This window comes from Bos grunniens, chromosome 7 (genome assembly GCF_055505025.1).
Source record: "Bos grunniens cultivar Pamir isolate PY7600 chromosome 7, Bosgru_T2T1.0, whole genome shotgun sequence".
NCBI lineage: Eukaryota > Metazoa > Chordata > Mammalia > Artiodactyla > Bovidae > Bos > Bos grunniens.
Window position 1 is genome coordinate 28,438,819 of NC_141171.1, and position 12,280 is coordinate 28,451,098.

Genomic DNA, 12,280 nt, shown 5'->3' on the forward strand with positions numbered 1-12,280 from the left:
GTGGGCCTTAGGAAGCATCACTATGAACAAAGTTAATGGAGGCGATGGAATTCTAGTTGACACATTTCAAACCCTAAAAGATGATGCTGTTAAAGTGCTGCACTCCATATGTCAGCAAATTTGGAAAACTCAAGAGTGGTCACAAGACTGGAAAAGGTCAATTTTCATTCCAATCCCAAAGTAAGGCAATGCCAAAAATGTTCAAACTACTGCACAATTGCACTGATCTCACACACTATCAAAGTAATGCTCAAAATTCTCCAAGCTAAGCTTCAATGGTACATGAAATATGAAATTCCAGATGTTCAAGCTAGACTTAGAAAAGGCAGAAGAACCAGAGATCAAATGGCCAGCATCCGTTGGATCATAGAAAAGGGAAGAGAGTTTCAGAAAAACATCTACTTCTGAATTATTGACTAGGCCAAAACCTTTGACTGTGTGGATCACAACAAACTCTAGAAAATTCTTCAAGAGATGGGAATAACAGACCACCTGACCTGCCTCCTGAGAAATCTATATACAGGTCAAGAAGCAACAGAGAACTGGACATGAAACAGCAGTTTCATTGGAAAGGAGTATGTCAAGGCTGTATATTATCACTCTGCTTATTTAACTTATATGCAGAGTACATCATGCAAAATGCCAAGCTGGATGAATCACAAGCTAGAATCAAGATTGCCAGGAGAAATGTCAATAACTTCAGATATGCAGATGACACCACCCTAATGGCAGAAAGCGAAGAAGAACTAAAGAACCTCTTGATGAAAGTGAAAGAAGAGAGTGAAAAAGTTGGCTTAAAACTCAATATTCAGAAAACTAAGATCATAGCATCCAGTCCCATCACTTCATGGCAAATAGATGGGGAAGCAGTGGAAACAGTGTCAGACTTTTTTGGGGGGAGCTCCAAAATTACTGCGGATGGTGAATGCAGCTATGAAATTAAAAGACCCTTGCTCTTTGGAAGAAAAGTTATGACCAACCTAGACAGCATATTCAAAAGCAGAGATATTACTTTGCCGACAAAGGTCCATCTAGTCAAAGCTATGGTTTTCCAGTAGTCATGTATGTATGTGAGTTGAACTATAAAGAAAGCTGAGTGCCAAAGGATTGATGCTTTTGAACTGTGGTGTGGAAGAAGACTCTTGAGAGTCTCTTGGACTGCAAGGAAATCCAACCGGTCAAACCTAAAGGAAATCAGTCCTGAATATTCATTGGAAGGACTGATGTTGAAGCTGAAACTCCAATACTTTGGCCACCTGATGGAAAGAACTGACTCATTGGAAAAGACCTTGATGCTGGGAAAGATTGAAAGTGGGAGGAGAAGGGGATAACAAAGGATGAAACTGTTGGATGGCATCACTGACTCAAAGGATATCAGTTTGGGTAAACTTCAGGAGTTGGTGATGGACAGAGAAGCCTGGCATGCTGCAGTCCATGGGGCACAAAGAGTCGGACACGACTGAGCAACTGAACTGAACTGAATAAGCATCATGTCATCTGCATATCTGAGGTTATTGATATTTCTCCTGGCAATCTTGATTCCAGCTTGTGCTTCATCCAGCCCAGCATTTCTCATAATGTGCTCTGCATGCAAGTTAAATAAGCAGGGTGAAAATACACAGCCTTGACAGACTCCTTTCCAAATCTGGAACCAGTCCATTGTACCATGTCTCATTCTAACTGTTACTTCTTGACCTGCATACAGGTTCCTCAGGAGGACGGTAAGGTGGTATGATATTCCCATCTCTTTAAGAATCTTCCACAGTTTGTTGTGATCCATACAGTCTAAGGCTTTACCATAGTCAATGAAGCAGAAGTAGATGTTTTTCTGGAATTCTCTTGCTTTTTTAATAATCCAGTTGTTGGCAATTCGATCTCTGGTTCCTCTGCCTTTTCTAAATCTAGCTTGAACATCTGGAACTTCTCAGCTCACGTACTGTTTAAGCCTGGCTTGGAGAATTTGAACATTACTTTGCTAGCGTGTGAAATGAGTGCAATTGTGTGGTAGTTTGAACATTCTTTGGCATTGCCTTTCTTTGGGATTGCAAGGAAAACTGATCTTTTCCAGTTCTGTGACCACTGCTGAGTTTTCCAAATTTTCTGGGATATTGAGTGCAGCACTGTAACAGCATCATCTTTTAGGATTTGTAATAGCTCAGCTGGAATTCCGTCACCTCCACCTGCTTTGTTTGTAGTGATGCTTCCTAAGGCCCACTTGACTTTGCACTCCAGTCAAGATGAGTGATCACACCATCGTTGTTATTTGGTTCATAAAGATCTTTTTTGTATAGGTCTTCTGTGTATTCTTGCCACCTCATATTATTATCTTCGGCTTCTGTTGGGTTCATACTGTTTTTATCCTTTATTGTGCCCATATTTGCATGAAATGTTCCCTTGGTATCTCTAATTTCCTCGAAGAGATCTCTAGTCCTTCCCATTCTGTTGTTTTCCTCTATTTCTTTGCATCAATCACTTAGGAAGTATTTCTTTTCTCTCCTTGCTATTCTTTGGAACTCTGCATTCAGATGGATATATCTTTCCGTTTCTTTTTTATAATAAATTCTTCCATTGGCCTTATCATATTCTAATTTTAAAAATTAAAAACTAAACTTGAGAACCTTGAGTAAGACATACTGTGGTCATGGCACAAGGATGCCCTGGAGATCAACAATGAAGTTTCTGTCTGCAGGAAAGAAATAAATTACTAGCTTTTTGCCAAGGTAAAGTCAAGTGTGACGATGGGGTAGTATGGATGAAAAGCAAAGGAAAGACAATTCAGGATAACCTACCACTGAATGCCTTCTTTATCCACTCTTTTTCAGGATGTTTTTCCCCATTTTGCTTGGCAGCTGTCAAATATTCTCCAATTGCCAAAGAAGATACATAGCCAAGGGCTCCTGTGCCAGAAATGCATTTAAATGATAACGTGATACTTGTGGTTAAGGAAGACCAGCCTGGTGAACTGGAGATGCCTTGCCTACAACTGCTTTGCTGTGTTTAAACTGTCCTTTGTGCATTATTATTCTGAATACATTTAAGGGCAGCTGGAAACGAACTGATGAGTGAGTCTGAATGTTGAGAGAGGTGAAGGACTGGCATTTTCAAGGCAAACATTGAGACTTCTCAGCCGGAAGAAGCAGCAGCTGCTACAGATGCTGATATAACAGATGACACTGGGGGCGAGTGTCCCCAGACACCGGGGGTGGAATGTCAGTTCAGTGGGAGAGAGGCTGCCATACAGAGAAAGTGCTCCACTAAACATGAATGCTACAGCTTCCAGACCATGCACAGCGGCCCAGGTTGGGGTCTTCTCTCAGCAAGATGGTTAGCTGAAAGATAATAGAGGAGAGAGGGGGAGAGAGATTTAGAATACATCTGCCTCTGAGGCAGTAGATGTTGTCAGTAGCATTTCAAACCTGAAGAATGCAGCCTGTGTGCTTCTTTCTTCAGAACTCACTGTGCACACCTTCTTTGGAAGCTAAAAGATTGTGCTTTGTGTTCAGTGACCTTAAAGAAACTCTACTTTGGTACCTTTGATTCAAGAATTCTTTGCCAGCCACTCTGGTTTGAATTGTTACTAATGATTGGGACAAGTGCCAAAATATTTGACTAGGCGTCCAAAGCATTGGAGGGTATAAAAGTATAGTCTTGTTGCCTGAAAAATACCATTTAGACATAAGCTAACCTTGAGGCCTTTCTGACCCATGTCCTCTAGAAGAGTTCATGAAAATAGAAACAAAGAGAATAAAAATGCACCTAACTTAGTATCTGCAAACCCCATGAAACAGCATATCAAAGGATTGGTTCCAAGTCAGCCTGACATTTGAAGAACAGCAGGGCTTACAGCAGGTGAGATATCAAAGGAAACAATAAAGGAAGTCAGGCAATCGCAGCCTTACCTGGCCTTTGCTGGGGAAGAAAGCCTACAAAATCTGAGGCATCCATTTTTCAGTATGTTCAATAGCAAGTCAAAGGCTTTCATTCAAGCAGAGAAATTACAGAAGCCCAATTTCCACCTGGTTATTGAAGAGCCATTTATTGAGGTACTACTATATACCAAACATAGGGGACTGGAAAGCAATTGCAAAGGACACGGTATCTGATAAAAGGTTTTATACATATATATAACATGTATATACATTTATATATTTTAATATATAATATGTATATGTATAATATGTGGAATCAATCCATGATTTTAAAGGTGTGCAGTGAATATGCCAAAAAGAGATGCAGTGCTTTTAGAATGATCTAGCTCACTTTCACTTTTCACTTTCATGCATTGGAGAAGGAAATGGCAACGCACCCCAGTGTTCTTGCCTGGAGAATCCCAGGGACGGGGAAGCCTGGTGGGCTGCCGTCCATGGGGTTGCACAGAGTCGGACACGACTCAGGCGACTTAGCAGCAGCAGCAGCAGCATGCTGCGATTCATGGGGTTGCAAAGAGTCGGACACGACTGAGCGACTGAACTGAACTGAGAGTGACTTTGTAAGATTACTTACAGAGGAATCTAGTAAATAATAACAGCAAGAGTGTGGGGAAGTACCTGTCTTTACAGATAACAAAAAAAGTAGTGCCATTAATTGAGAGCATGTAAAAGGAGGAGTAAATTTCAAAGGGAATATGGTAAACTCTGCTTTGTATATGTCTCTCAGGTTTGCATAGGTGACCCTGAAATAATGAGAAGCCCTGAATGGAGTTTTATATTTTTTTCTGCCACCACTGCCACTGGCATTATAACACATGCATAGCAAAATGAATAGAAAAGAAACAGAAAGGAAGAAGTGATTTACCTATATTAAGAAAAAGCATTTAGGACACCTGACTGTTTGAGGCAATAGTGCCCAACACTCATACTTCCCCCATCTTTGTTTTGTTTTCTTCTCACATTTTCTATAATTTAATTGCTAAAAGTGTGAGACCAGAATCTGTATAGTTCAAATTCTGCTACTTCCTGTCTCTGATACCTCACTAAGTCCTCCTAAGACTTTGCTTCATCCTTTGTGAAATGGAGATGACAATACCTAAATCATACAGCTGATGAGAGGATTGATGAATTCTACACATTTAAAAAGCTTAGAACAATGCCTGGGTCACAGCCAGTGCTCAGTAGGTGTCAGCTACTTTCTTTCCTCCTTCATGTTTTTCCCTGCTTCCTTGTGCTTTTAATTTGCATCCCTGCCTTTGACCCTTACACTCTGTCCTGTAAAAAGAAACAAAACTTTGGACTGAGAAGATCTAGGTTTCAATCTTGGTGCTGTCACATTACCTGTATGTTTTGCAAAAGCTCCTTGACCTTCTGAACCTGAATTTCTTAACCATAAATTGCAGATGTTAATGATGTGTTTCCTATTAGGATGTGGTGAGGGGTGAAGAAGAGGTTATGTTGGCTGTTCTTCATTTGCCCTCCAAATCCGCTCTCCCATTTTCTATACACTTCTGTGCGCTATGTAGTGATGTTTATCGACTAAATTAATGGGCAAACTCACCCTCTGCCTCCTGACTTGGCTTGGTGAATAGAAAGCACCAGAAAAAAGGAGAGTGAGGTCAGGGTGTTTATTTCCCTCCTTCTCTCCCTACTTGTTCCCTATGGGTGAATTGCATAAGTGTGTTGAAGGTCGCAGTTTTGGTTGAGTGTAGTCCCTTCTCTTTCTGAGTCCTCCTAGGTGTTCCCTCCTTTGAGGCTCTAAGGGAACAGTCTCCCCAGTGTTGCTAGTCCTGATACACAGAAACATCTCTTTCTCCTTTCTCTAAAATAACCCTGCACACATCTTTGTAAATATCTCTTTATTAAATTTTCCTCAATTATCTCTGTTTGAGTTTGCCATCTGTTTCTTTCTACAATCCTGATTGCTACACCATGTAAAGTCCCTGGCACTGTGCCTGGCTCCTAATAAGTCAGAATTTCTCCCTGAAAACAATGTCTGCCATGACTTCCTCAGGCATTGCCTGGCCATAGCTTGGCATTCGCAGAAGAGTCCTGACATTGACTTCATGAATCTGGACAATAATATAGAATCTCTGGAAAAAGTTGGGAAGTAATATTCTCCAGAGTAGTAGAATCTATAGCCATATCTTTGTTGGAAATTCAGACTCCAAACTGAATCTATGAAAAATGATGTTTACATATATTGTTCCTCTATGTTGCCACCTCTGTATGATGCCAGGTACAAAGATGCCCTGTTCACCATTCTGTCTTTTGGAAAATTCCAGGGTCCTCTAACAGATGAGAAAGAAGAGCAGATCATGAGAAAGAAGAACACAGCTTGTTTTCTGTCACAAGTCTGTCACTTATGCCTCTTCTAAGGAGTTTCTCCCACAGTCACTGGTTAAAGGATTGGATGGAATTAGCACAAGAACAATTGAAAGTTGATCAAATCTTTTAAAAATAGTATTAAAAAATTTCAATATAGTTTTACATGAAGAAAAAATTACCTAAATTATTTTCTGATTTATAACCACTCTACCAGCAGCTCCTTAAGTCAAAATATTCATATTTTGGTCTACTAGAAAATCAAGGGATTTAATTGTGACTGCTGATAAACAGTACAGGAATTAGTATATTGATGTGGCATATTTCTCCTATTTTGTTTTCTTTTTTCTCATGTTCTTTTTTTTCCCATCTCCAGTGGTTTCATTTTAGTGTTCATTCTTTGAATTCAAATATGCTTTTCCTAAGCCTCATGCTAAAGTAGCCTAATCCCAAATACCAAATATTTTCAATTCAGATCCTTAAATATATGCAAGATATTAAATTCATGGTTCTGTTTCCGTAACCCTTAACACTGAATATTTAACAAGAGCTTTAAAAAATTCTAGTAATTTTTCCTGGTTGTGAGAAAATATGCGGTCATAGGACAGCCACTTAAAGCCTAAGTAGTATTTTAAATCGTTAGTGCTAACATGCTTCAGTGTGATATATATCAATATTTCTTTTATGTGTTAATATTAGCAATCTATTTGAATGTTTTGTAGTCTCTTTTATCTGCTTCACAAATTTTTGCTTGCATATATTAATCTCACTGATGCACAGACAATAAATACTGATGTCTCTATTTTGTTTAAAGTCTGTAAACTCTGATTTTTCCTTCTCTTCTGTCAAATCCCTTGTGGCTAAGGGCTGTAATCTTCCAAGTGTTTGTGTGAACCAAAATGGTTCACTTCCCTTCATAACAAAACCGACCCACAATAATAATTCCAGGATAGCATTCTTTCCCTTAAAGAGTTAAAGGAATCTCTAGTTTGCCTGCACAACATTCTTCAGATGTGGTTCACTAAGAAGAAGTAAAGGGAATGCTAACAGATGAGATAGGGCTATGAGGAAAGACATCTTTCAACTAGGCCTTCATTTTTTCTTTTTTCCATTTTCTTATTTTAACTTTCTTCAATGCTGATAGAACTGAATCAAAGTGATGAACACCTCGCAGTATGAAGCCCCCTCAGCCTCATCCTGTATCCCTCCCTCCCCTCTCTAGCACTACCAGCATTGATACGGGCCTCAAATGTTTGGCCTTGGAGCAGACATAATAGATTTCCAGCTAAGTGCAGTCAAGGAATTTCTCTAGGGGGCTGGACCAATTCTTCACAGACAGCCCTGAGCCATGAGCTCTGCAATATGACTGATGCACTTGGAAGAATTTTTAAAAAGATAATATATAAACAATAAAACAGTAGCTTAGAATCAAAATTTAAAGGTACTCTCGGCATAATATACCTTAACTATGTTTGTCCTAAGTCACTTCAGTTGTGTCTGACTCTTTGCAATCCTATGGAGTATAGCCCACCAGGCTCCTCTGTCCGTGGGATTCTCCAGGCAAGAATACTGGAGTGGGTTGCCGTGCCCTCCTCCAGGGGATCTTCCCCACCCAGAGACTGAACCCTTGTCTCAGGCATCGCCTACATTGTCAGGCAGGTTCTTTACCACTAGTGCCAGCTGGGAAGCCCGATATACCTCACTACAGGACTATTAAAAAAGACTCTTAATCCAACAAGTTACTTATTGGTTAAAGTTTTTGTGCATCAGATATGCATTCTGTCATTTATAAGAAAATGCTGTTTATTGCTTGGAATAGTGATCAATGGCTAAAGAAGACAGAATCCAAGAGACACTGTGTTTAGTGAACAGGTTAGTTGGTCTTTGCCATTCTCGACAGAGAAGAGGAGGAAATTTTCAATTTTAAGATACTCTTTTAAAAACAACTGTCATTTTCCACAACAGAAATTATCATACAGAGTTGTTAAATGGAAGATCTAATGGTTGTAGAACCCGTTCCTTATCCAAGAGAAAAAAACCTCACCACAAAAAATACTTGTTTACTTTGCTAGAGAACAGTTTTTATCAGTAGAAAATGTAGGATTATAACATAAATAGATTCCCCATAAAAAGGGGAATCTAAAGAATAATTTTGGAGCGCATGACCTGCTCAATGCCTCTTATATAAATAAGATGTGTGGGAGTTGTATTAATTCAGTGGGAAAAGTAAAGCTTTGGCAATTCTTAGGAAGGCAGTGCAAATTCTGATGCAGCTCTTCTCAAGTCACTGAAATCTTGTCTCAGCTTCCTCATCAGTGAAATGGATCATAATACAGGTGAGGATTTGCAAGATGAACGCAGAGCCAGTGAACACAGACTGGCATGTGGGATTGCCCAATAAATGATTTTTCTGACAAACTATAGTTTGTTTAGTATTTACCAGAATGTGGTATGGAAAAGAAAATTAAAAAGGGAAAAATTTTAAACACAAAACATACAAAATCTGCTTATCTAGCAATGACCTCCTCTATCCTTCAGTCTTGTCCCAACTTTTCCGAGCTCCAGTCTGCAGTGTCTTCTTTAAGATAGAAAAACTGAACTTTTTATGCCAATTTAACACCTCCATGGTGACTAAGAGCACAGGGAAGACTGCACTATTCCCCACAGCAAAAAATTACACTTGTCCTTGTATTCTCAACTCCTACAGAGTCTCTGCCTCCTGGCTAAAAATCATCTGAATCTGAGAGAATTTGGTGACCTTGCTTTCCTTCTGATTAACCAACCTCACTCAATATTCTTCAGTCTTGATTAGCAGTTGATTTTATTTTACAATTTAAATACATCTGTAGAGAAAGAATAGCTGTCTTCTTCCACATAAATCATTCAGTTAAGGTCTCAGATTTTGAGGCAGGCTCCCCCAGGTCTCTTGGCCTCCCTGTTTATTGGCCGTGTGACTGTGAGCAGGTTATTAATTTCTTCCTCAATTGCTTCAACTTGAAAAAGAAATATAAAAGTGGTACCTACCATTTAGAGTTGTAATAAAGATTATATTAGTTAATATATGCAAAAGAGCATTGAATACATAATAAATGCCATATAAATGTTGGCTGTAGTTTCCTAAGGGTCTCTATTTAGCTTTCAAACAAAGAAAAAATACATGTTTATATATATATATGTATGTTTAGTCAACTATTAATGTGTATAGTCAAGTTGACTGACTTAACTAGTCAGTGCAAGTTAATCTCACTCCATGGCTAACCTGGATCCACTGAGTGAATGTGCTTGGAGAGGAGATATATATGTGCTAATTCACTTCAGTCGTGTCCGACTCTTTGTGATCCCATGGACTGTAGCCCACCAGGCTCCTCTGTCCATGGATTCTCCAGGCAAGAATACTGGAGTTGCCAGGCCCTCCTCCAGCAGATCTCCCAATCCAGGGATCAGACACACGTCTCTTTCTGTCTCCTGCACTGGCAGGTGGGTTCTTTACAACTAGCGCCACCTGGGAAGCCCCTGCAGAGGAGTTACTTCTTCAATTTACTTTCTTCATCAGGCTAGTTGCCTTGGTGGTTCCCCCCCAAGTCTCTCTTCATCCCCAAAGCTCAAATGATATCTGTAATAGAATTCAATCCATATTTCACTTCTTTTTCCAGGATTGCTGCTGCTGCTAAGTCGCTTCAGTTGTGTCCGACTCTGTGCGACCCCAGAGACGGCAACCAACAAGGCTCCCCCGTCCCTGGGAGTCTCCAGGCAAGAACACTGGAGTGGGTTGCCATTTCCTTCTCCAATGCATGAAAGTGAAAAGTGAAACTGAAGTCGCTCAGTCGTGTCCGACTCTTAGCGACCCCATGGACTGCAGCCCACCAGGCTCTTCCATCCATGGGATCTTCCAGGCAAGAGTACTGGAGTGGGGTGTGAGATATAATTGACATGTAACATTGTGATAGTTTAAGATTTTGCAATGTGCTGATTAAATATATGCACATATTGTGAAATGATTACCACAATAAGGTCAGTTAACATAAGCACCACCTCACTTAGTTACAACTTGTGTGGGGGGAGGTGTGATAACTTTTATGATATACTCTCTTAGCGATTTTCAAATATACAAATACAGTGTACAATGTGGTAATATAAACTACGGAATTTATTTATCTTGGATGGTTTATGGGAAGTTTGCATCCTTTAACCACCATCACTAATTTCCCCAAAACCCCACCTCTGGAAACCACCAATCTACTCTCTCTTTCTGCAAGTTCAGTTTTGGTTTTTTTTTTTGAATTCTACATATACATGTAAACCCATCACTGCATGGCAAATAGATGGGGAAACAGTGGAAACAGTGTCAGACTTTATTTTGGGGGACTCCAAAATCACTGAAGATGGTGATTGCAGCCATGAAATTAAAAGACACTTACTCCTTGAGGGGAAAGTTATGACCAACCTAGATAGCATATTCAAAAGCAGAGACATTACTTTGCCAACAAAGGTCCGTCTAGTCAAGGCTATGGTTTTTCCAGTGGTCATGTATGGATGTGAGAGTTGGACTGTGAAGAAAGCTGAGTGCCAAAGAATTGATGCTTTTGAACTGTGGTGTTGGAGAAGACTCTTGAGAGTCCCTTGGACTGCAAGGAGATCCAACCAGTCCATCCTAAAGGAGATCTGTCCTGGGTGTTCATTGGAAAGACTGATGTTAAAGCTGAAACTCCAATACTTTGGCCACCTCATGCGAAGAGTTGACTCACTGGAAAAGACTGATGCTGGGAGGGATTGTGGGCAGGAGGAGAAGGGGACGACAGAGGATGAGATGGCTGGATGGCATCACCAACTCGATGGACATGAGTTTGAGTAAACACCGGGAGTTTGTGATGGACAGGGAGGCCTGGCGTGCTGTAATTCATGGGATTGCAAAGAGTCAGACACGACTGAGCGACTGAACTGAACTGATACATGTAAACGTACAATATGTTTCATTGTTTTTGTCTGATTTATTTCACGAAGCATAATTCCCTCAAAGCCCATCCATATTTTTGCAAATGAAAGGACGTGGCTGAATAATATTCCACCTGTCCATGGACATTTAGGTTGCTTTCTTTGTTTTGGCTATTATAAATAAACCTGCAAAGAACACGGGAGTGCAGTTATCGCTTCTATATAGTGATGTCATTTCCTTTGGACATATACCCACAAGTGGGCTTGCTGGATCATTTGGCAGTTCTATTTTCAATCTAGGGGGTGGGGTGAATTTCTATACTGCTTCTATAGTAACTGTACTAATTTATGTTTCCATCAACAGTGTACAGACATTTATTTCTTTTTCTCCACACCCTCATCAGCACTTATTATTTCTTGTCCATTTGATAATAATCATTCCAACAGGTTTGAGGTAACCATATCTCACTGTACTTTTCATTTACATGTCCCTGTTGATTAGTGATGCTGACTGTTGGCCATTTGAATATCTTCTTTGAAAAAAATGTCTAGGCAGGTCATTTGTTCATTTTTTAATTGGATTATACGTGGATTTTGCTATTGAACTTTGTGAGTTCCTTATATGTTTTGGAAATTAATCCCTTATCAGTTATGTGTTTTGCAAATATTTCTCCTATTCCATAGACTGCCTTTTCACTTTGTTGATTTTATCTTTTGCAATGTGAAAGGTTTGTAGTTTGATGTAGTCTTACTTGTTTATTGTTGCTTTTGTTGTTTGTGCTTCTCGTGTCATATCAAAAATAATTGTTGCCAAGATCAACATGAAGGGGCTTTTTCCTTGTTTTCTTCTTTATGGTTTCAGGTCTTACATTTAAGTCACTAATCCATTTTGAATCAATTTTGTGAGTTGTGTAAGATATGGATCCAGATTCATTTGTTGCCCTGTGAATATCCAGTTTTTTCATCATCATTTATTGAAGAGATTAGGTTTTTGCAATTAAGTTTCTGGGATTCCTTGTCTTACCTAAGTCTAAAAGTAGTACTGGCCATCAGGTACCCCCTCCTCAGGTGTTTCTGAGACTCTTTGCTGCTGC

General features: G+C 39.7%; 1 long non-coding RNA gene across 1 annotated transcript in view; it reads left to right on the forward strand.

The window, feature by feature from the left end:
* LOC147368969 (uncharacterized) overlaps positions 1-3,055 on the forward strand; it is a 62,404-nt gene extending 59,349 nt beyond the window's left edge. The window contains exon 3 of the long non-coding RNA XR_015167010.1: positions 2,823-3,055. This is a non-coding gene — a long non-coding RNA (uncharacterized LOC147368969). The remainder of the gene's footprint in view (positions 1-2,822) is intronic.
* Positions 3,056-12,280: the final 9,225 nt, after the last annotated feature.